At 46.5% G+C, this 19,339-nt stretch overlaps 1 protein-coding gene and 1 long non-coding RNA gene across 4 annotated transcripts in view; one reads left to right on the top strand and one right to left on the bottom strand.

The window, feature by feature from the left end:
• ZNF736 (zinc finger protein 736) overlaps nt 1–8,257 on the bottom strand; it is a 47,280-nt gene extending 39,023 nt beyond the window's left edge. The window contains exons 1-3 of one of the 3 annotated variants that reach the window (XM_063605748.1): nt 5,967–8,257; nt 5,023–5,187; nt 783–826 (exon numbers count right to left, since the gene is read on the bottom strand). The gene's annotated coding sequence lies outside the window, so the exon portion shown is untranslated. Of the gene's footprint in view, nt 1–782; nt 827–2,444; nt 2,833–5,022; nt 5,188–5,332; nt 5,500–5,966 lie in introns of those variants that run through there. The other 2 variants (XM_055114982.2, XM_055114981.2) reach the window with 2 other exon arrangements.
• Nucleotides 8,258–9,787: 1,530 nt separating this feature from the next.
• LOC117981004 (uncharacterized) lies at nt 9,788–19,097 on the top strand. The gene is made up of 5 exons (XR_008625939.1): nt 9,788–13,524; nt 13,725–13,848; nt 15,124–15,229; nt 16,475–18,012; nt 18,887–19,097. It is a non-coding gene; the product is annotated as an uncharacterized LOC117981004 (long non-coding RNA).
• The last annotated feature ends 242 nt before the right edge of the window (nt 19,098–19,339 follow it).

Here is a 19,339-nt window from a genome sequence, read left to right as displayed (position 1 = left end):
CTGTCTTTCCCTTTAGCTGCAGGAGATCAAAGTCCTCCAGGAGATGCAGCTGCACCAGCTGGTTGCAGACAATTATCACCTTCAGTCTGTGAAGCAATTTTGGGTCTGCTTCCAATTAATGGAGTGTCTCAGTGAGACTGAGAGGTGAGGGCCTAGCAGATTGGTTAGAGGTGCCACTCGCCCAGGCCTCCCAAAACACCCTGTTTCTTTCCCACCAAAGCTGAGCCTGCCTGAGGACCTAAACAAGCATAGAGAACCAAGATGGGACCCTAGTCAGGGATAGTGCTGGGCTGTGGGGTAAAGTCAGCTAGGTCAGGGCCTCCAGGTGTGGGGAGGAGCCCGCCTCTTCTTAGGGCCCTGGGCAAGTCACTGCCCTCTTTGGGCCTCTGTTTTCTTATCTAAAAAATGTAGGGATGATGAGCCTCACAGGGTAATGAGGAGCTTCAAAGGAGAAAAATTTGAGAGTGCTTGTGCCTGGCTCTTCCTGAGAGAGATGATGATGAGAACAATGGTGACGGCTACATATAACTGAGTCCTCACGAGGCCCAGTGAGGTAGGTGTGGTTCCCATCACACTTTCAAGTTGAGAAACAGTCTCAGGGAGGCCTGGCTGCATGCCCAAGGTTCCACACACAGTGAGTGTTGCAGCAGGGAGTGAATCTAGAATGAGAGCTTACTGGAGGTGGCAGGAGCACTGGACCAGCTTAACTCACACCAGTTATCCAGGGTACCAGGTCAATGTAACTGGGCATAACTGGGTGAAGGGAGCATAATATCACTGACCTTGTCCTTGACCCTGGCAGGTGAAGACACCCAAGTTGGCCACCCTAGAGAAGAAACCACAGAAAGCCCAGATGAGGCTAAAGCAGCAAAAAGGCAGGTCCCTGTGATGGGGAAGAGCTCCAGGGATTCAGAGGGAAGAGCTCCTCCCTCCCAGCTGGAGGCCTCCACATCAAAAGAGCAAGGGGCCTTTCTCCCTCAGCCCTTCCCTCCTGTGGCAACAGTCCCTGAAATGCCTCTATAAGAGAAATCAGAGTAAAGGCCTGGAAGAGCTGGGCTGAGTGGATTTGGGAAACGGTGGAGCTAGGGACCACATAACATTGTGACTTGTTAAAATCTCACCACAGAGTTAATAAGGGAGTGCTTCACGTTTTTGGAGGCCAGCTAGGAAGAGGGGAGAGAGTTGGAGAGAGGCAGCTGCGTGTCTTTGGCTTTTTCAAGTAAAAGATGTGGATAGGAGAGTCCAGGAGATGGGGGCTTATGAGATTTCAGGGACAGGCCTTGAATGGACACCGAAAAGTGGATACTCATCCCCATCACCACCTGATAGCACAGGGTGTTGCTGACTTTCACCTCCCCACTCTCTCCCAATGTTGCCCCAGCTGCTCACCTTCCTTTTCTTTCTGGGTGTTACATTTCCCTAGAAGTCAGCCAATGTTCATCAGAAAGGCCCCTTGGACCCTGACTAGGTCCCCTCCCCACACTCTTCATACTGCATTACTGCCAGGGCCACCAGGGTCAGGGGATGTGCACAAAGCAGGACTTGGGTCTGCATCAGGTTCTGAGGTTCAAAGGGGACAATGGGAGCTGAGGCTCAGGGACCTCCCACCCCAACTCTCTTTGATGACAGACATAAAAACTGAGGGCTCCCATTTAAAAAAGTGCTCAGCCAGGCCAGGCACGGTGGCTCACACCTGTAATCCCAGCACTTTGGGAGGCTGAGGATGGTGGATCACAAGGTCAGGAGTTCAAGACCAGCCTAGCCAAGATGGCAAAACCCCGTCTCTACTAAAAATACAAAAATTAGCTGGGCGTGGTTGTGGGCACCTGTAATCCCAGCTACTAAGGAGGCTGAGGCGGAGAATTGCTTGAACCTGGGAGGCGGAGTTTGCGGTGAGCCAAGATCATGCCACTGCACTCCAGCCTGGGCGACAGAGGAGGCTCCATCTCAAAAAAAAAAAAAACAAAAAAACAAAAAACAAAAGTGCTCAGCCACATACGAGCTGCCTGCCCTTGGAGAGGCCTAAGTTTACTATCCTTCCATTGGCACCATCTGAGGGAGAGTCTGAGTCCAGCTCAGGCAAAACCTCACTGGGCTTTGCAAGCAGGCAGCTCTGCAGCTTCATCACTCAGGGAACAGGGACTGGTGGCTGGTGTGGAATCTTCAACATTCATAGGGAAGAGAGGCCTGATACCTCAGTTCACAGAGGCAGCCGTGAGGCTCCCATGAGAGGAAGTTTGCCAAGTGCTGAGATCTAAGGGTGTAGTCCTGGATTCTCTTCTCCCAAGCCTCAGGATTCTGGTTCCAGCCCTGCCCATCCCAGGCTCACTCCCATCCATATAATCCTATCTGGCAGGGTTTCCCATCACCAGATAACTGGAAAATGTGCCCAGGATGGAGGCAACACCCTGTGCCGTCGGGTGGTGATGGGGATGACTACTCACTTTTGGGTGTCCATTCGAGGCCTGTCCCCTGAAATCTCATAATCCCCTGTCTCCTGGACCCTCCTATCCACATCTTCCACTTGTCCCTCCCTTTAGCTGCAGGAGATCAAAGTTCTTCAGGAGATGCAGCTGCTTCAGCTGGCTGTAGACAATTATCACCTTCAGCCTGTGGAGCAATTTTGGGTCTGCCTCCAGTTAACGGAGTGGCTCAGTGAGACTGAGAGGTGAGGGTCCAGCAGATTGGCAGAGGTTATGGAGAATATTTATTTTGGGCCAGCTGCCAAGAGCCTGTGGCCATGGCTCCCTGGTCAGTGTCAGGCCCTGCTGCATGGTGACCCCTGGGGCCCAGCACTCCAGCTGGGCAGGCACTGGGAAGGAGACTAGGGGTGTGGCTCCTACATAGAGACCTCACATCTGCCTCTATGACTTGTAGCTACAACCTGTCCTGCCAGCTGGATCGCTTATCCCAGTAGGCCAGCAACTCCTCAAGGCCATGGTGAACATGCCATGATGAATCTTAGGGGACACTGACTGCCTGGACCCGCAGGAGCGAAGTGCCTTAGGGCTCAGTGACATTTGGGTTAGGCATGGGATCCGGGTGTCAGACAGCTACACTGGGCTTCCAGCTCCACCACTGACCAGCCCTGTGCCTGGGGCAGAGGACTCACTGCTATGGTACTTGAGGCCCCATTGTCATAAATACAATGCACACTGCCAATTCCTTTTTCTCATTTATCTGTTTATTTATAATCAACAGGTACTACTGATCTCTGTTGGTGTTTTTATTGAAAATTAATAAGGATGTGATACATTTTTTATCATTCTTCCTCATGATTTCTTTACTATATGATTCTTCTCATATGTGGTACTTAAGAGTAGTTAAATTCATAGAAAACACAAAGTAGGAGGGTGTTTCCCAGGGGCTACAGGGAGAATAAGGAGTTGTTTAATGGGTACAGTTTCAGTTTCAAAAAATGGAATATGCTTTTTATATATGGAATGATGGTAGCAAAATAATGAGTGTACCTAATTCATCTCAATGGAAACCTTTAAAATGGTTAAAATAGTTAATTTTATGTGTATTTTAACATAATGTATAAAATTATTTTAAATTTTTATATTATTTTTTAAGAGACAGAGTCTTGCTCTGTTACCCAGACGGGAGTGCAGGAGTGCAATCATTGCTTCCTGTAGCCTTGAACTCATGGGCTCAACTGATCTTTCTGCCTCAGTCTTCTGAGTAGCTGGAATAACAGGCACATGCCACCGTGCCTGGCTAATTTTTAATTTTTTTGTAGAGAGAGGGTCTCACTCTATTGCCCAGGCTGGTCTAAAATTCCCAGCCACAAGTGATCCTCCCACCTTAACCTCCTAAAATATTTTAGGCTGAGCACGTTGGCTCATGCCTGTAATCTCAGTACTTACATATCTACAGCAGGATTGATGAATATTACAAATATGATGTACAAAAGAAAGTATATGTAAAAGTATACATACTATATAATGTCATTTATGTAAAATCCAAAAAGAATATAAAATTGAGGTTTTGGCTTTCAGTGATAGTGGAGTAGCTTGTTGAACACTACTCTTACAAATAATGGTAAAATCTGGATACGATGTCATATATTATATAGAAACACACATCTATATATCATACATATGATATATGTGGGGATAAGAAGCGAATGATAATTTTAGCTGCGCCCACTGAAAGGGAGACAGGCATTTGAATTTGAATCCAGCCAAATTAACTCCCTCTTCAAAAATTAACAACACTCTTCAGAGGAATACAACAGGATCCAGAGTCTCTGTAAGTATTATTTACAGTTTTTAAAATACAATTTTAAAATTTAAGAGACATGAGAAGAAACACAAAAATGTTATCCATACACAAGATAAAACATAGGCATTAGAAGCTATCCCCAAAATGTCCAAGATGTTGTTATCAGCAGTCAAGTATTTGAGAGCAGCTATTAAAACTATAGTCATGGGGTGAAGAAAAAAAATTCTCATAATGAATGAATACATGTGGAATCTCAGCAGAGAAATGCACATTATTAAAAAGAACCAAATAGAAAGATAATGAAATTTTAAATAGTACTTTTAGGTTGATTCATAGATTAGAAAAAGACAGAACAATTGAAACTATTCAATCTGAAAAAAAGAGTAAAAAAAGTTTGAAGAAAATGAACAGAGTCTTACAATCTGTGGGCAGATTGTGTCCTAGAAAGAGTGAAGGGACAGAAAAATTAAATGGGGTGCAAAAGTAACAACTAATAGCTGAAAACTCGCAAAAATTTGTCAAAACCCCACATTTTATACCCAAGCAGTCAACAGATTCCAAAAAGAAAATCCAAGTAAAATCGTACAAAGGCCACATTGTGATTTAAGAAACTGGCAGGACAGGGCTTCCAATTGACTTTCTAAAATTTCTAATTTTTACTAATTATAATGATGGAAAATAGGTTATCCTTGAGAGATTTATCTTGGAGAAAGTCTCACATATCAGGCACAGATGACTAAGGGTTATTAAAGGCAGATGACTTTCTAGCCTTGTTTTAGAGTTTTAATTTCTTACCTTGGAAATAAATTTGTTTCTTACAAATCTTGTAGTAAAAATGATTCTCCAGAAAGATGTGCCCAGGATATTCTCTCCTGTTGCATCCTCCCTGCACAGAATTGAAGCTGTGCGTACTTCAATTTCAGAAATGTACAGTATGAATTACTTAGTTAATCTGAAAAACTAAAAGAAAAACATGAATTAAGGTAATTACTTTTATGTTCCTTCAGCAAATTACTAAAAGTGGTTCCAGAGAGATATTTAAAAATGATTATTAAAAGAGTTTTTAAGGGAGCCCTATTCAGGGCAAAAAGACATTGTACATTACCTCAGTGCACAAACTTTCCTAATGTTTTGGGAAGGACCTAGGGTCCTGTTTTGTCCTTTTGGCCCGTGTTAACACTAGGACACCTGATACCTGGGAACCAGCCTGTGTGGGAGTCACAGAGTGGTGGATGTGGCTCCCAAAGTGGCTTAAAGGGGTCCCTTCTCTGTGCAGTTGAGTATTCTGATTGTACGAAGGAGTCAGGCCTTTCCCGTGTGACGTTTTCTCCTCTTTATTACAGTGGCAGGCGCATCCCTGCGAGAGGCCTGACCCAGGTGTGTAGGCCAAGCAGCCAGCCTGGAAATCCAATGGGGTGTTCTTGGGGTACAGAGGAGGATCTGTGACAGTCCAGAGAGAGAGAAAAGGAAAAGGTGGCTTTGAAGAGGCAAGTGCAAAGATACCAGAGACGGGGTATTGTCATTTTAGGCAGTTAATTGACGGTTTCACTTACCAGGGAGCTCCCATCATGGGCTCCCAAAAGGCCTGACAACTGCTAGGCCCACGGGCCATTAGCTGCACCTTTACCGAGGGGCTGCACTATGCATCTCTGAAAGCCGCGTGGGACAGAGGAAGCGGCAGGGATGAGGGAAAGGACGGGGTGAGGGAAGGAAGGGAGGGTAAACCTAACTACGGCAACCTTGAGCAGGCTGAAAGAGGCTTCCTCAGGTAGGGGTGATGTCACAATCACAGGTTGAGATCAGCTGCCCGGGGCACGCTGGCTCCTCGCAGGCAGGCGAGATTTGGGAACAGCCAGGATCCCCTCCGCACGGGAGAACAGCTCTAGACGCGCAGAGGGGCGGAGTCCAAACGGGTGCCATCACCGTACATCCTGGGAGCTGTAGTCTCTTAACCGCTCCTAGCCCGTTGGTGGCAAGGCGACAGTATTACAATCCCAGCATGCGCAAGTCTGGGGGCGGTGCGAAGCCCTGGGGACACGGCGGTGCGCGCCTAGCTAGACATGCTGAGAGATGTAGTCTCTTAACCGCTCGCAGTCCCTAGGTTGCAGGACTGCAGGACTACAATCCCGGCATGCTCCGGGCTCGGGGTTTGGGCATAGCCTTAGAAAGAGAGGCAGGGCGGCAGGGCGCGGTGATTTTCGCCTGTAATCCCAGCTCTTTGGGAAGCCGAGGCGGGCGGATGACGAGGTCAGGAGATCGAGACTATCCTGGCTAACACGGTGAAACCCCGTCTCTACTAAAAATACAAAAAATTAGCCGCGCGTGGTGGCGGGCGCCTGTAGTCCCAACTACTCGGGAGGCTGAGGCAGTCTTGAACCCCGGAGGCGGAGGTTGCAGTGAGCCGAGATCGCGCCACTGCACTCCAGCCTGGGCGACAGAGGGAGACTCCGTCTCAAAAAAAACAAAAAAAAAGAAGAAGAAGAAGAAGAAGAAGAAAGAAGAAAGAAGAAGAAAGAGAGGCAGGGCGCTGCGCACCTTGCCGGGCGTGCGGGGACGTTGTAGTCTCTTAACGGCTCCCGGCTCTCTGGTCGCCTGGCTGCAGGACTACAATTCCAGCAGGCACCGGGCTCAGTGGGAGGGGCAGGGTGGTGTGGACCTGGCAAAGCAGTGCTGCCCGCTCACCCCCTGCTGCCCTGTCTCCATGGGGAGTGAGTTTGGAGAGAGATATAAGGGATAAATCTGGGCTTTTGCCCAAATCTGGCAGGTCCTACCTCCGGCTGAGCAGCTCTTCCTCTCTTTATCCTTATCCGCTGGTCTTTCCATGGCATCGCGCCTCCTTCAGCCCATGGAGCCGCCTGCTTTCCTAAACTACTACAGAAACTGGCCTGATGGCTGTCTGAGACATTGTACATTGTGCCACCGGCCTCTGCTTACTCCAGGCAGAGCGCCAGTTCAGCAGCATTTGGGAGAAATTTGCTGCCTGGGCCGCCCGTAAACAACTTGAGCTTTGCAATGGGTAACATGGGCTGTGGTTTGGTGAAAATGTCAACCTCACTGACCCCTTTTTCGTGGAAGTAGAAGTCGAGACATGAGGGAGAGTAATTATTGGCTTACCCGGGATCTGCTAAAAGCAGAGGAGAAAGCCCCAGTGTTTCCAGGCATGTGTCTGGGTGGGCCATTTTTACCAACCCATTTAAGGGGCTAGGCCTCCAAAAATCAACCTAAAGGTAATGATTGTTTTGATATTTTACACATGTGATCATGGCTTCATCTCACCTTAGACCTGACTGGCCAGTGTCTCAAAGACATAGATGGTGACCAGCTCTCTCTGGAACAGATGGCACTCCAGCTTTGTGGGAGCAACTTTCAAGGTGTAGATCATTTGGAAGGCATTTGAACCTGTGAGGTTTAACATCTCTGCTTTGGATGGAAAGCTCATGACCTTCTGCAGTCAGGGATGTAACTGAACTTGCTGGGACTGATCTGTTGAAATGTTCTGTCTAGATAGTGGAAACATCCAGGAGCACTTCTGCTTCCATGTAGCCTCTTAATAATTGATGTCCCTAAAATACTAAGTACTCAGAAACAGTTACTTTTGGCGGGGCACAGTGGCTCACACCTGTAATCCCAGCACTTTGGGAGGCCAAGGCAGGTGGATCACCTGAGGCCAGGAGTTTGAGACCAGCCTGGCCAACATGGTGAAACCCCATCTCTACTAAAAATACAAAAATTAGCTGGGCATGGTGGTGTGTGCCTGTAATCTCAGCTACATGGGAGGCTGAGGCAGGAGGTGGAGGTTGCAGTGATCTGAGGTTGCACCACTGCACTCCAGCCTGGGCGACAGAGCAAGACTCCATCTCAGAAAAAAAAAAAAAAAGAAAGTTACTTTCAGAAAGTTGGTACAAGCTTTCTTGTTTTTATATCTAATCTGTAATAACCCGGGTGTTAATCTACAGGAAAGTGATAGTTCATTCATGTCACACATTCCAATAGTTTTTCATTTGTGATTTCTGAATGTGGTACACTATCAAAAAAAATGGGAAAACATGATTGTGACCATGGAAATCTATTACTGTACTTGTGAAACTTGTGAAGAATTTACCACTTCAGGATTAATTACACCTGGATTCATCACTGCCTTTGTAAAGAAAGGAAGAGAAACCATGTGTCATCTATGCAGGTGGCAAGATGAGGAAGTATAGGGAGATGACAGCACAATACTGGGGCTCTAGTCTTTTTTTTTTTTTCTTTGAGACGGAGTCTCATTCTGTCACCCAGGCTGGAGTGAAGTGGTGCAATCTCGGCTCACTGCAAACTCCGCCTCCCGGGTTCACACAATTTTCCTGCCTCAGCCTCCCAAGTAGCTTGCTTTACAGGCATTTGCCATCACGCCTGGCTAATTTTTGTATATTTAGTAGAGACAAGGCTTCATGATGTTGGCCAGGCTGGTCTCAAACTCCTGACCTCAGGTGATCCACCCTCCTTGGCCTCCCAACCTGCTGGGGTTACAGGCGTGAGCCACCACGCCAGCCAGGTGCTGCTCTTTTTAAAAGTAAGGCCCTTAGTGACAGTCTGTGTGGTAAAGTGCTTGCATCCCTCCCCTATCCCTCAGTATTCTCACCCTACTCCCTGTTCCCTCTTTAGGTAAGGGTGTCTGATTACACTTGCTCACAAGTGTTGAAAGGGAATGTTGTAATGTGAACCTACACATCATTTTAAAATGAGGATTAACGGAGAGGAGTCTTGGGACCTGTGTTTAGATGCACTGCTGTTTGGTGTGTGGCTGCAAAGACACTGTGCTGTCAGCCATCTCACGGCAGCTGTCTGAGAAGACTGGTCCTGATGCAGCCACAGCTGCTGTGCACGGAGCAGGAGCTCCTTGCAATTTGGTGTCTTCTGGTTAGATTTTGTGGCTCTGACCCTCCTCTGCTCTCCCATTCCTGGTAGTATCTGCTGGGTTGTGTGGTTTTTCCACTTTTTTTCCTGTTAGCCTGTTGTTTAACTGTATTTCCCAGGGTCTTTAGGGATTCTACCCTTACTAGACTAGTGACTGGACATTGGCCAGGTACTTATCTTGCTGGAGCCCCCATGCTCATTCTCTCCAGTGGAGCTGTGAAGAATTCAACTTACTTGTCAGTCTTCTCATTCGGATATTCCTGGACTCTTTATGAATCTGGGAATTGTGTCTTTGGTCTCATCAATATTATCTCTTTTATATATTTTGAAGTCTGATACCTTTTTGTTTTGTTTTGTTTTGTTTGACACAGAGTCTTGCTCTGTTGCCCAGGCTGGAGTGCAGTGGCAGGATCTTGGCTCACTGCAACCTCTGCCTCCTGGGTTCAAGTGATTCTCCTACCTCAGCCTCCTGGAGTACCTAAGACCATAGGTGCCCACCACTACCATGCCCAGCTAATTTTTGTATTTTTAGTAGAGACAGGGTTTCCTCATTTTGGCCAGGCTGGTCTCGAACTCCTGACCTCAGATGATCCGTCTGCCTCGGCCTCCCAAAGTGCTGGGATTACAGGCATGAGCCACTGCACCCAGCCACTGATACTATTTTATTAATAATGTGGACACTTGAAGTAACCACCATTTTTAAATATTAGTGAATTTAGGCTGGGTGCGGTGGCTCACGCCTGTGCCACTTTACTCCAGCCTGCGCGACAGAGCGAGATTCTGTCTCAAAAAAAAGAATTTAACTCTGGCAACAATTTGATGAAGTAGGCATAGATCCCCATTTTACAGGTTAGGAAACTGACACCCAGAGGTTGAGTCATTTCATTAACACCACACAAGTTTTTGGAGCATTTCAAATCTTAACCTAGAAATCTTTCTCTAGGATATTTAAGCATATCTCATATTCTACTTTGTTTCTCACTGCCAGAGTCCCGAAGGGTACAGATCTCATTCTCACTCCATTTTCTTCTTGTCGATACAAAACTGGCAAAAAAAATAGCCTCATGGGGAGGGAGGAAACTAGCTGGAGCTGGGCCTTCCCTTTTCTATTTCTTACCCTTGATAATTGTTAGTTTTTTTGAGTGAGCTGGAGAGTGACGGAGCCTGGCCAGTCCTCACCTTTAAAGTTTGTTATGTAAAGCTAATCCACTTACTTTTTGCAGGTGTGATTATTCTATTCTTTTTTTTTTTTTTTTTTTTTTTGAGACAGATGGAGTCCTGCTCTTTTCACCCATGCTGGAGTACGATGGTGTAATCTTGGCTTATTGCAACCTCTGCCTCCTGGGTTCAGGAGATTCTCCTACTTCAGGGACCTGAGTAGCTGGGATTACAGGCGCCTGTCATCATGCCCAGCCAACTTTTTGTATTTTTAATAGAGACAGAGTTTCACCATGTTGGCCAGACTGGTCTCAAACCCCTGACCTCAGGTGATCCCCCCGCCTAAGCCTCCCAAAGTGCTGGGATTACAGGCGTGAGCCACAGCGCCCAGACTTACCCTAATTACTTTTCTGGGTTTTCTCTTATAAGTTCCTGCTGTGCATTAAAATACAATGCAAATATGGATGAAAATAAAACTTTTGCCCTCCTAATAAATGGTAAAACACTCTTTTTTTTTTTTTTTTGACGGAGTATCCCTCTTGTTGTGTAGGCTGGAGTGCAATGGCATGACCTCGGCTCACTGCAACCTCCGCCTCCCAGGTTTAAGCAATTCTCCTGCCTCAGTCTCTTGAGTAGCTGGGACTACAGGAACGTACCACCGTGCCCGGCTAATTTTTGTATTTTTTCTAGAGACAGGGTTTTGCCATGTTGGCCAGGCTGGTCTTCAGCTCCTGATCTCAGGTGATCCACCCGCTTCAGCCTCCCAAATTGCTGGGATTACAGGCTTGTTTGGACTGAGTTCCAGATCTGGGCTGTCATGGAACATAACAGGGACCCTTCATGGGGACAGCAAGAAGGTTCACTGACCCAATTCAGAGGAAGGAGGAGCCTGGCCTTCAAAATTACTATGACCATCAGAATGCCCTAGGAGATCAAAGAAATAACGGAGTGGGTGTGAGACCTTTTACAAATGTGTGCACTCAAGCAGTGCAAAGGCAAACCTCCTGGTGGGTAATCAGAATTCAGACCCACTTTTACCCTCACTGAAGTCTCATTTGGATTTTTGGCTGCTGTCAAAGACCTGCCAGTTAGGATTCCAAGCCTCTTTTTTGAGTCCTAGCTCTTGTAGTAGACAGAATTTCTAAAATTCCCCAAAAATGTCCAAATCTCGGGAACTTCTGAATATGATGGGATTTCAGTCCCGTGATTGTGTTATGTTTCAAGATAGGAAGATTATCCAGGTCGGCCTGGCCTAACTATGCAGGACTTTGAGAGCATAGAGCTTTCTCTAAGTCAGAGATTCAAAGTAGGAGGGAAATGCGATGTGCTTTTGCTGACTTGGAAGATGGAGGGACAATTTGAGAAAAATGTGGGGAAACATCTACTTACAGAGAGTGGGTCCTAGCTAGCAGTGAGCAAGGGAACAAGGATCCCAGTCCTACAACCATGAGGAATTGGAAATTGGCAACAACCAGAATGGGTTTAGAAATGGGTTCTTCCCAGCACCTCTAGATGAGAGCCCAGCCTGGTTGATACTCTGACTTCAGCATTTTGAAAACTAAAACAGAGAGCCCAGTGGAGCCTGCCGGACTCTGAACCATAAGTTCTACAGAACCATGAGCTAATAAATGGGTGTGTTCCTAGCCACTAATTTTCTGGTGACCTGTTACGGAGCAATGGAAGACTAATATGCCTCTCATGCCCTGTGCAGTGTTAACCTCAGCAGCACCTTCTAGGTCTAGGGGACTCATGTAATATATTCTTTTTTTTTTTTTTTTTCCCGAGACAGTCTTGCTCTGTCACCCAGGCTGGAGTTCAGTGGCGTGACCTTAGCTCACTGCAACCTCCGCCTCCCGGGTTCAAGTGATTCTCCTGCCTCAGCCTCTCGAGTAGCTGGGATTACAGGTGCACACCACCATGCCTGGCTAATTTTTGTATTTTTAGTAGAGACAGGGTTTTACCATATTGGCCAGGCTGGTCCTGAACTCCTGACCTTAAGCGATCTGCCCATCTCAGCCTCCCAAAGTGCTGGGATTACAGGCGTGAGCCACCACACCCAGTCTTTGACTCTATTTCTTGGGTCCTGCCTTTAAGAGGTATTGTGACATACCTTTGGGTTAATCACTTAGGAATATGACTGACTTCTGTTCACTAGGACCTGTCTACAAGCAACATTGTAACATATTTCTGAGCCCATCACATGGATAATGTGACCCTTCTCTTTTTGTCCTGCCCCAAGTGAAGATTGTGACATGTCACCAGGCCCTTTGTCTAGGCAATATGACTCTTCTCTCCTGTCTGGGCCCTGATTACAAGGGGGATTGTGACAATCACTGGGCCCATCATGTAGATAATAAGACTTTCTCTTCCTGCCTGGGCCTTTTCTACAGAAAAGATTAAGACATCACTGGGCCAAGCACCCACATGATGTCACTCGCCTGCCTGCATTCTGCCTACAGTGGGTATTGTGACATATCCCTGGCACAGAACCAAGGTAACGTGACTCACCTACCTGGTTCCTGCCCACTGATGGGATTGTGACATATACCTAGGTCCAGCTCACAGGCATGATGATAAGTGTCATACGTGGACCCAGCCAATAAGAGATTTTTGCTCTTAGGCTTATTACAACAGGTATGCTTCTGGGTATTCTACATATAGAGAGGTCACGGACTATTAGGACACTCATGCATATTTTATAAAGACCTTGGGTGGTACAAAGATGTTGTCACAGGCCAGTGCACATGTGAAATTGTGACTCCCCTAGGCATACCCAGCCAGTCATTAAGATTTTCACCCTCAATGCATGCATACAGCCCACTCTTGAGGTTCTCAATCTCACACCTGGTAGCAGTCAAATTTGGAATTGTGACTCTCATATGGGGATTTGATTGACAGGTAAAATTATAACTTTTTTTTTTTTTTTTTTGAGACAGATTCTCACTCTGTCACTCAGGCTGGAGTGCAGTGGCACGATCTCAGCACACTGCAACCTTCGCCTCCCAGGTTCAAGCGATTCTCCTGCCTCAGCTCTTGGACAAAACTTCAGCACTCCTGCTAGGGTGTGTCTGCCCTACTAAGACACTGTGCGCAGGTGGAGTTGAGGCTCTTATGTATGGATCCTGTCCACTGTTGAGATTGTGAATTGCATGTGTAGGCTCAACTCACAGGAGGTGTTGACTCACAAACCTCCAGCTGGGACATGTGCAGGATTAGAAATTTTATTTCTGGATCTTTCTTCAGGTATGGTTGTGACATATACCTTTTCCTAGCACCTGATTGCTTTTACATTTTTGCCTGGGCCCAGTCTACAGTTGAAATTGTGACATATACTTGGGCTACATAGGTGATGTGATGTTCCTGCCTGGGCTCTGCCTTCAGGAGAAATTGTTACATATCTCTGGGCCAATCACCTAGTGATGTGACTCTCCCTATCTTTCTAGGCCCAGCTTACAGAAGGCATTGTGACAGATCTCTGGGCTCATTACCTAGGAGATGTGACTCTACACTGCCGGTTGGGCCGAGCCCCACTGAAGATTGTGACGTATTACTGAGCCCATAAACTAGGTGACATGACTCTGCTCCCCAGCCTAAGCCATAATTAAAGGGGACATTGAGACATATTGCTGTGCCCAGCACCTATGTGATGTGACTCTCCTTTCCTGCCCAGGCTATGCCTAAAAGAAATTGTTACATATCATGGAGCCAAGATCCCAGTTGATTTAACTCTCCTCCTGGGCCCTGCTCACATGGGAAATATTGGCATATTCCTTGCCTAGCACTCAGGTGATGTGAACTTCTGCCTGGTCCCTGCCCATATGTGAGATTGTGACATATACATAAGCCCAACTCACAGGCATAATGATGAGTCTCTTACCTGGACCAAGACAGTAGAAAATATTTTGACTCTTCTAAATAGGCTATGGAAATAGGCAATTTACTGGGTCTTTTACTTGTAGAAAGATCAGAGATTACAACACTCGTGCATATTTTATAAAGTTCCTGAGTGGCACAGACAGTGTCATAACAGGGCTCAGCACACAGGTGGGATGGTGACTCTCATAGGCACAGCCAACAGTCAGGATTGTCACTTTGCCACATGGACACAGCTCAGTCACTGCTGAGCTTCTGAATCTTAAGCTCAGAGACAGTCAAAAGTTGGAACTGTGACTCTCATACGTGAATCTGTTCCACAAAAAAAGATGATGACTCTCAAATATTCAGCACATGTGTGAGGCTGTTACTATTCTATCAGGAAAAAGTCTGCAGGGGTCTTGGGGCCCTCATGCAGGAATCCAGGTCACCACTGAGATTCTGACTTGCAAACTTGTACCCAACTCACAAGTGTTTACTCCCATACCTGGTGTTGGGACCAATGTGAGATTGTGAATCTAATCTCTGGACATTCCTACAGGTGTGACTCTGACATATACCTTTGCCCAGCTTGTGAGATTTGATTATTTTGCCTGGATAACACCAAAAAATGAGACAGTGAAATATATTTGGGCCATACACCTTGGCAATATTACTCTCCTGTCTTGGCCCTTTTCTTAGGGGAAATTTGGACATATCTCCAGATCTATCACCTGGGTTATGTTACCATCTTTTTCTGCCTGAACCTTGTCCGCAGGGTAAATTGTGATATATTTTTAGACCCATCCCCTAGGTGACATGATTCTTCCCTTCTGCCTGGGTCCTGCTTCCAGTAAGGATTGTAACATATCGCTGGATCCTGCACCCAAATGATGTGGCTCTTCTGCCTGGGCCATGCCAACAGTGGGAATTGTGACATATTTCTGGACCCAATATATAAGTGACGTGACTATCATTTTATGTCCACAGAAGGCGTTGTAACATCTCACTAAGCCCAGCACTCAGGCGATGTGGCTTTCCTGCTATGGCACTGCACACAAGAAGAATGTTGACATATTCCTGGCCCAGAATTCAGGTGATGTGACTCTTGCCTCATCCACACCCAGAGGTGAAATTTTTACATATACCCAGGCCCAGGTAGTGGACATGATAATGACTATCATACATAGACTCAACCAAAACAACAGATTTTTTACTCTTCTGGCTAGACTTAGGGACACAGGTAAAGTTCTGGGTTTTCTTATAAAAGGTCATGGGAGATTATGACACAAATATTTTACAAAGCCCTTGGGTGGTATAAGCTGTGTCATAACATGGTCCAACACGCAGGTGAGATTGTGACTCCCATAGGTGCACCCAGCCAACAATGGGATTGTCACCCTTAAACCTAGACACAGCCCACTGGTGAGGTTATAAATCTCACATATGGATGCAGACCACAGTTGGAATCGTGACTGTCGTATGTGGATTTGGCCACAGGTCAAAGGGAAGTCATTTCTTGACTAACTCACAGGCACAGTGTTGTCTCTTACACTTGAACCAAGCTAACAGAAGAGACGTTGACTCTCATTGTTACGCTTGGGAAAATGGGGATGGTTCTGGGTTTTCTACTTGTACAAAGGTCACAAAAAAAATCACAACACATACAACATAAAATCACATACAGTATAATGCCCTGTGGTGGTACAGAGAGTGTCAACACAGCCCAATACAAAGTTGAGACTTATTCTCATACCCATAGCCAGCTGACAGTAAGAATTGTCACCCACACATGTGGGCAGATCCCACTAGTGACATCCTGACTTTGCCTTGTGGACACAGTTCACAGTTGAAATTGTGACTGTTATATGCAGATCTGACCACAGGTAAGATTGTGACTCATTTCTGGACCCAGCTCACAAACATGGTGATGACTCTCATAGCTGGAACCAGACAAGAGAAATTATGTTGACTTCTGCCTGGGCTCAGGGTAACGGGTAAGATCTTGGATCCATAAAAACATAAAGTTCTCAGAGCAGAATTCCACTCTCAAGCATGTTGTGTGAAGATCTCAGATGGTACAAAGAGTGCCATAACAGAGCCAAAAACATAGAGGAAATTGTGAATCTCCTATGCATATCCAGCCAACAATAAGGATGGTCACTCTCCCATATAGACACAGCTCACTGTTGAGGTTCTGAATCTCATGCCCAGAGGCAATGAAAAGTTGAAAGTTTGACTCACATACATGCATCTGGTCAATAGGTAGGATAGTGACTCTGAGACCAAGATTCAGCACCCTGGTGAGGCTGTGCCTATCTTATGGGGACTCTGTTTGCAGGTGGAGATGGAGCTCTCATGCACGGATCCTGTCCGATGTTAAGACTGTGTCTCATGTATTTGGATGCAACTCACAAGAGGTGTTGACTCTCAGACCTAAAGCTGGGAAATATGTAGAATTGTGAAATTTATTCCTGAACCTTCCCGCAGGTGTGATTGTGGCGTATACTATCACACAGCACCTAATTTATTTTACAATTTGTTTGAACTCAGCCAACTGTTGGGACTGTGGCATATAACTGGACCAAGTTCCTAGGTGATGTAACTCTCCAGCCTGGGCCTTACCACAGGGTACATTGTGACATATCTTTGGACTTATCACCTATGTGATGTGACTCTACTGACTTGCCTTGTCTTGGCCTCCATTGGGGATTGTGGCATATTTCTGTGCCCAGTACCTAAGTTATGTGACTCTTGTTTCCTGCTTGTACATTTAGAAGGGATTGTGACATATTGCTGGGCCAAGAACCTAGGTGATGTGACTCTCCTGCCTTGGCCCTGCCTTCAGGAAAAATTGTGATGTGACTCTGGGTTTATCACCTAGATGATGTGACTCTCGTGTTCTGCATGGGCAAGCCCAAAGGGGTCATTGTGGCATATCTCTGGGCACATCAAAGAAGCGGTGCAATTTTTCTCTCATTCCAGGACTCTAGTCTCAGTAGGGATTGTGACATATCACTGGGCCCATAACCTATGTAATGTGATTCTAGTATCCTGCTTGGGCCCTGCTTACAGGAAAGATTGTGACATTTGGCTGGGCCCATCACCTAGTTAATGTGACTCTCCTTTTCTTCCTGTGCCCTGCCCTCAGTGGAGATTGTGACAAATTTCTGGGCCAATCAGCTGTGCAATATGACTCTGCTCTTTCCTGGGCCCTGCTATCGGGGAGCATTGTGACATATTGCCAGGCTCAGCACCTAGGTAATGTGACTCTTCTTGCTGCCTGGGCCCTACTTACAGAAGGGATTTTGATGTATTGCTGAACCAAGAATTCAGATGATGTGACTCTCCTGCCTGTGCGCTGTCTACAGTGGGCATTGTGACATATCATCGGTGATGTGACTCTCCTGCCTTGTTCCTGCCCACAGGTGAAATTGTGGCATATACCTGGGTCCAGATCACAGGCACAATGATGACTCTCTTACCTGGACACAGCCAGTGGGAGATATTTTGACTTTTGTAGCCAGGCTTAGGGCCACAGGTGATGTCCTGGGCCTCTTACTTGTATAAAATTTACAGAACATTACAACACTCAGGACTATCATAGGAAGACCTACAGTGATACAGAGAGTTGATAACAGGGCCTAGCTAACAGCTGAGATTGTGACTCTCATATGCAGACCCAGCCGACAGGCTCTTCATTCTTACACATAAACAGAACCTATGAATGTGGCACTTAATCTCACACATAAAAACAGTTGCAAGTTGGATTTGTTACTCTCATATGTGGATCTGGTTTCCAGGTGGTTTGGTGACTCTCAAACCATGATTCAGCAGACCTGTGAGGCTGTGAGTTCCCTATCAGAACACTATCTGCAGGTGAGATTGGGGCTGTCGTGCATGGATTTGTGCATTGTTGAGACTGTATCTCCTTTACTTGAACCCCACTCACAGGAGGGGTTGCCTCTCATACATGAAGCCAGGACTCGTGTGAAACTGTGAAACTCATTTCTGTACATTCCCAAGTGTGTGATTGGGAAATATACCTTTGCCCAGAACCTGAGTGATCTGACTCTTTTCCAGGCCCAGCCCACAGATAAAATTGTGACATATACCTGGACCACCCACCTAAATAATGTGAAACTCCTTCCTGGGCCCTGCCTGCCAAGGGCATTTTTACATTTCACTGCGACCAGCATCCACCCAGGTGCTGTGAGTCCCCTGCCTGCTCCCTGCCTACAAAAAGCATTGTGACTTATTTCTGGGTTCATTACATAGGTGATGTGACTTCATTCTACTGCCTTGGCTCTGTGCTTAGAGTGCACTGTGACATTTAGCTGGGTACTGCACCCACGTAATGTGACTCTCCTGACTGAGTTCTTTCTACAGGAAGCGTTGGAACATATCACTTAGCCCAGCACCTAGGTGGATGGGATTCCCTTTCTTGCCGGGTCCCTGCCCACTGGAGAGATTGTGACCCATTGCTGAGCCCAGCACCAGGGTGATGTCACTCTCCTGCCTTGGCTGTGCCCATGAGGGCCACTGTGACACCTGTCTAGGCTAATTACTTAGGTGAAGTGAGTCTCCTTTCCTGCCTAAGCTCTGCCTACAAGGGGGATTTTGATATATCACTGGGCCCAGCAGCCAGGTGATGTGACTCTTCTGCCAGGGTCCTGCCTACAAGGGGGATTGTGACGTGTCTCTGGACCAGCACCCAAGTGATGTGTCTTTTCTGGCCTCTCCCTCCCCACAGGTTGTATTGTGCCATATACCTGGGACCAAATTATAAGCACAATGATGAGTCTTTTACCTGGAGTCAAGACATGTGCAGGATGGTGGAACTTATCACTGGACCTTTCCACAGTGTTATTGTGACATATGCCTTTGCCCAACGTGGTGATTTGACTCTCCAGACTGGGTCCAGTTCACAAATAAAATTGTGCCGTATACTTGGCCAAGAACCTAATAGGTGTAATTGATGTGCCTGGGCCCTGCTCTCAGAAAGATAGTGACATTACACTGCACCCAGCACCTAGGACATGTGATTCTCCTCTTCTACATGGGGTCTGCCTACAGCAAGACTTCTGACATATCAATGGGCTCAGCATTCAGGTGATGTGAATTTTTCTTCCTGGGCCCTGCCCACATGGATAATTGTGACATATCACTGGCCCCAACTATCAGGTGATGTGACTCTTTTGTCTGG

Source organism: Pan paniscus, chromosome 6, assembly GCF_029289425.2.
Source record: "Pan paniscus chromosome 6, NHGRI_mPanPan1-v2.0_pri, whole genome shotgun sequence".
Classification (NCBI taxonomy): domain Eukaryota; kingdom Metazoa; phylum Chordata; class Mammalia; order Primates; family Hominidae; genus Pan; species Pan paniscus.
Note: the sequence above shows the minus strand (reverse complement) of the source record. Positions and strands in the feature narration are given on the sequence as shown.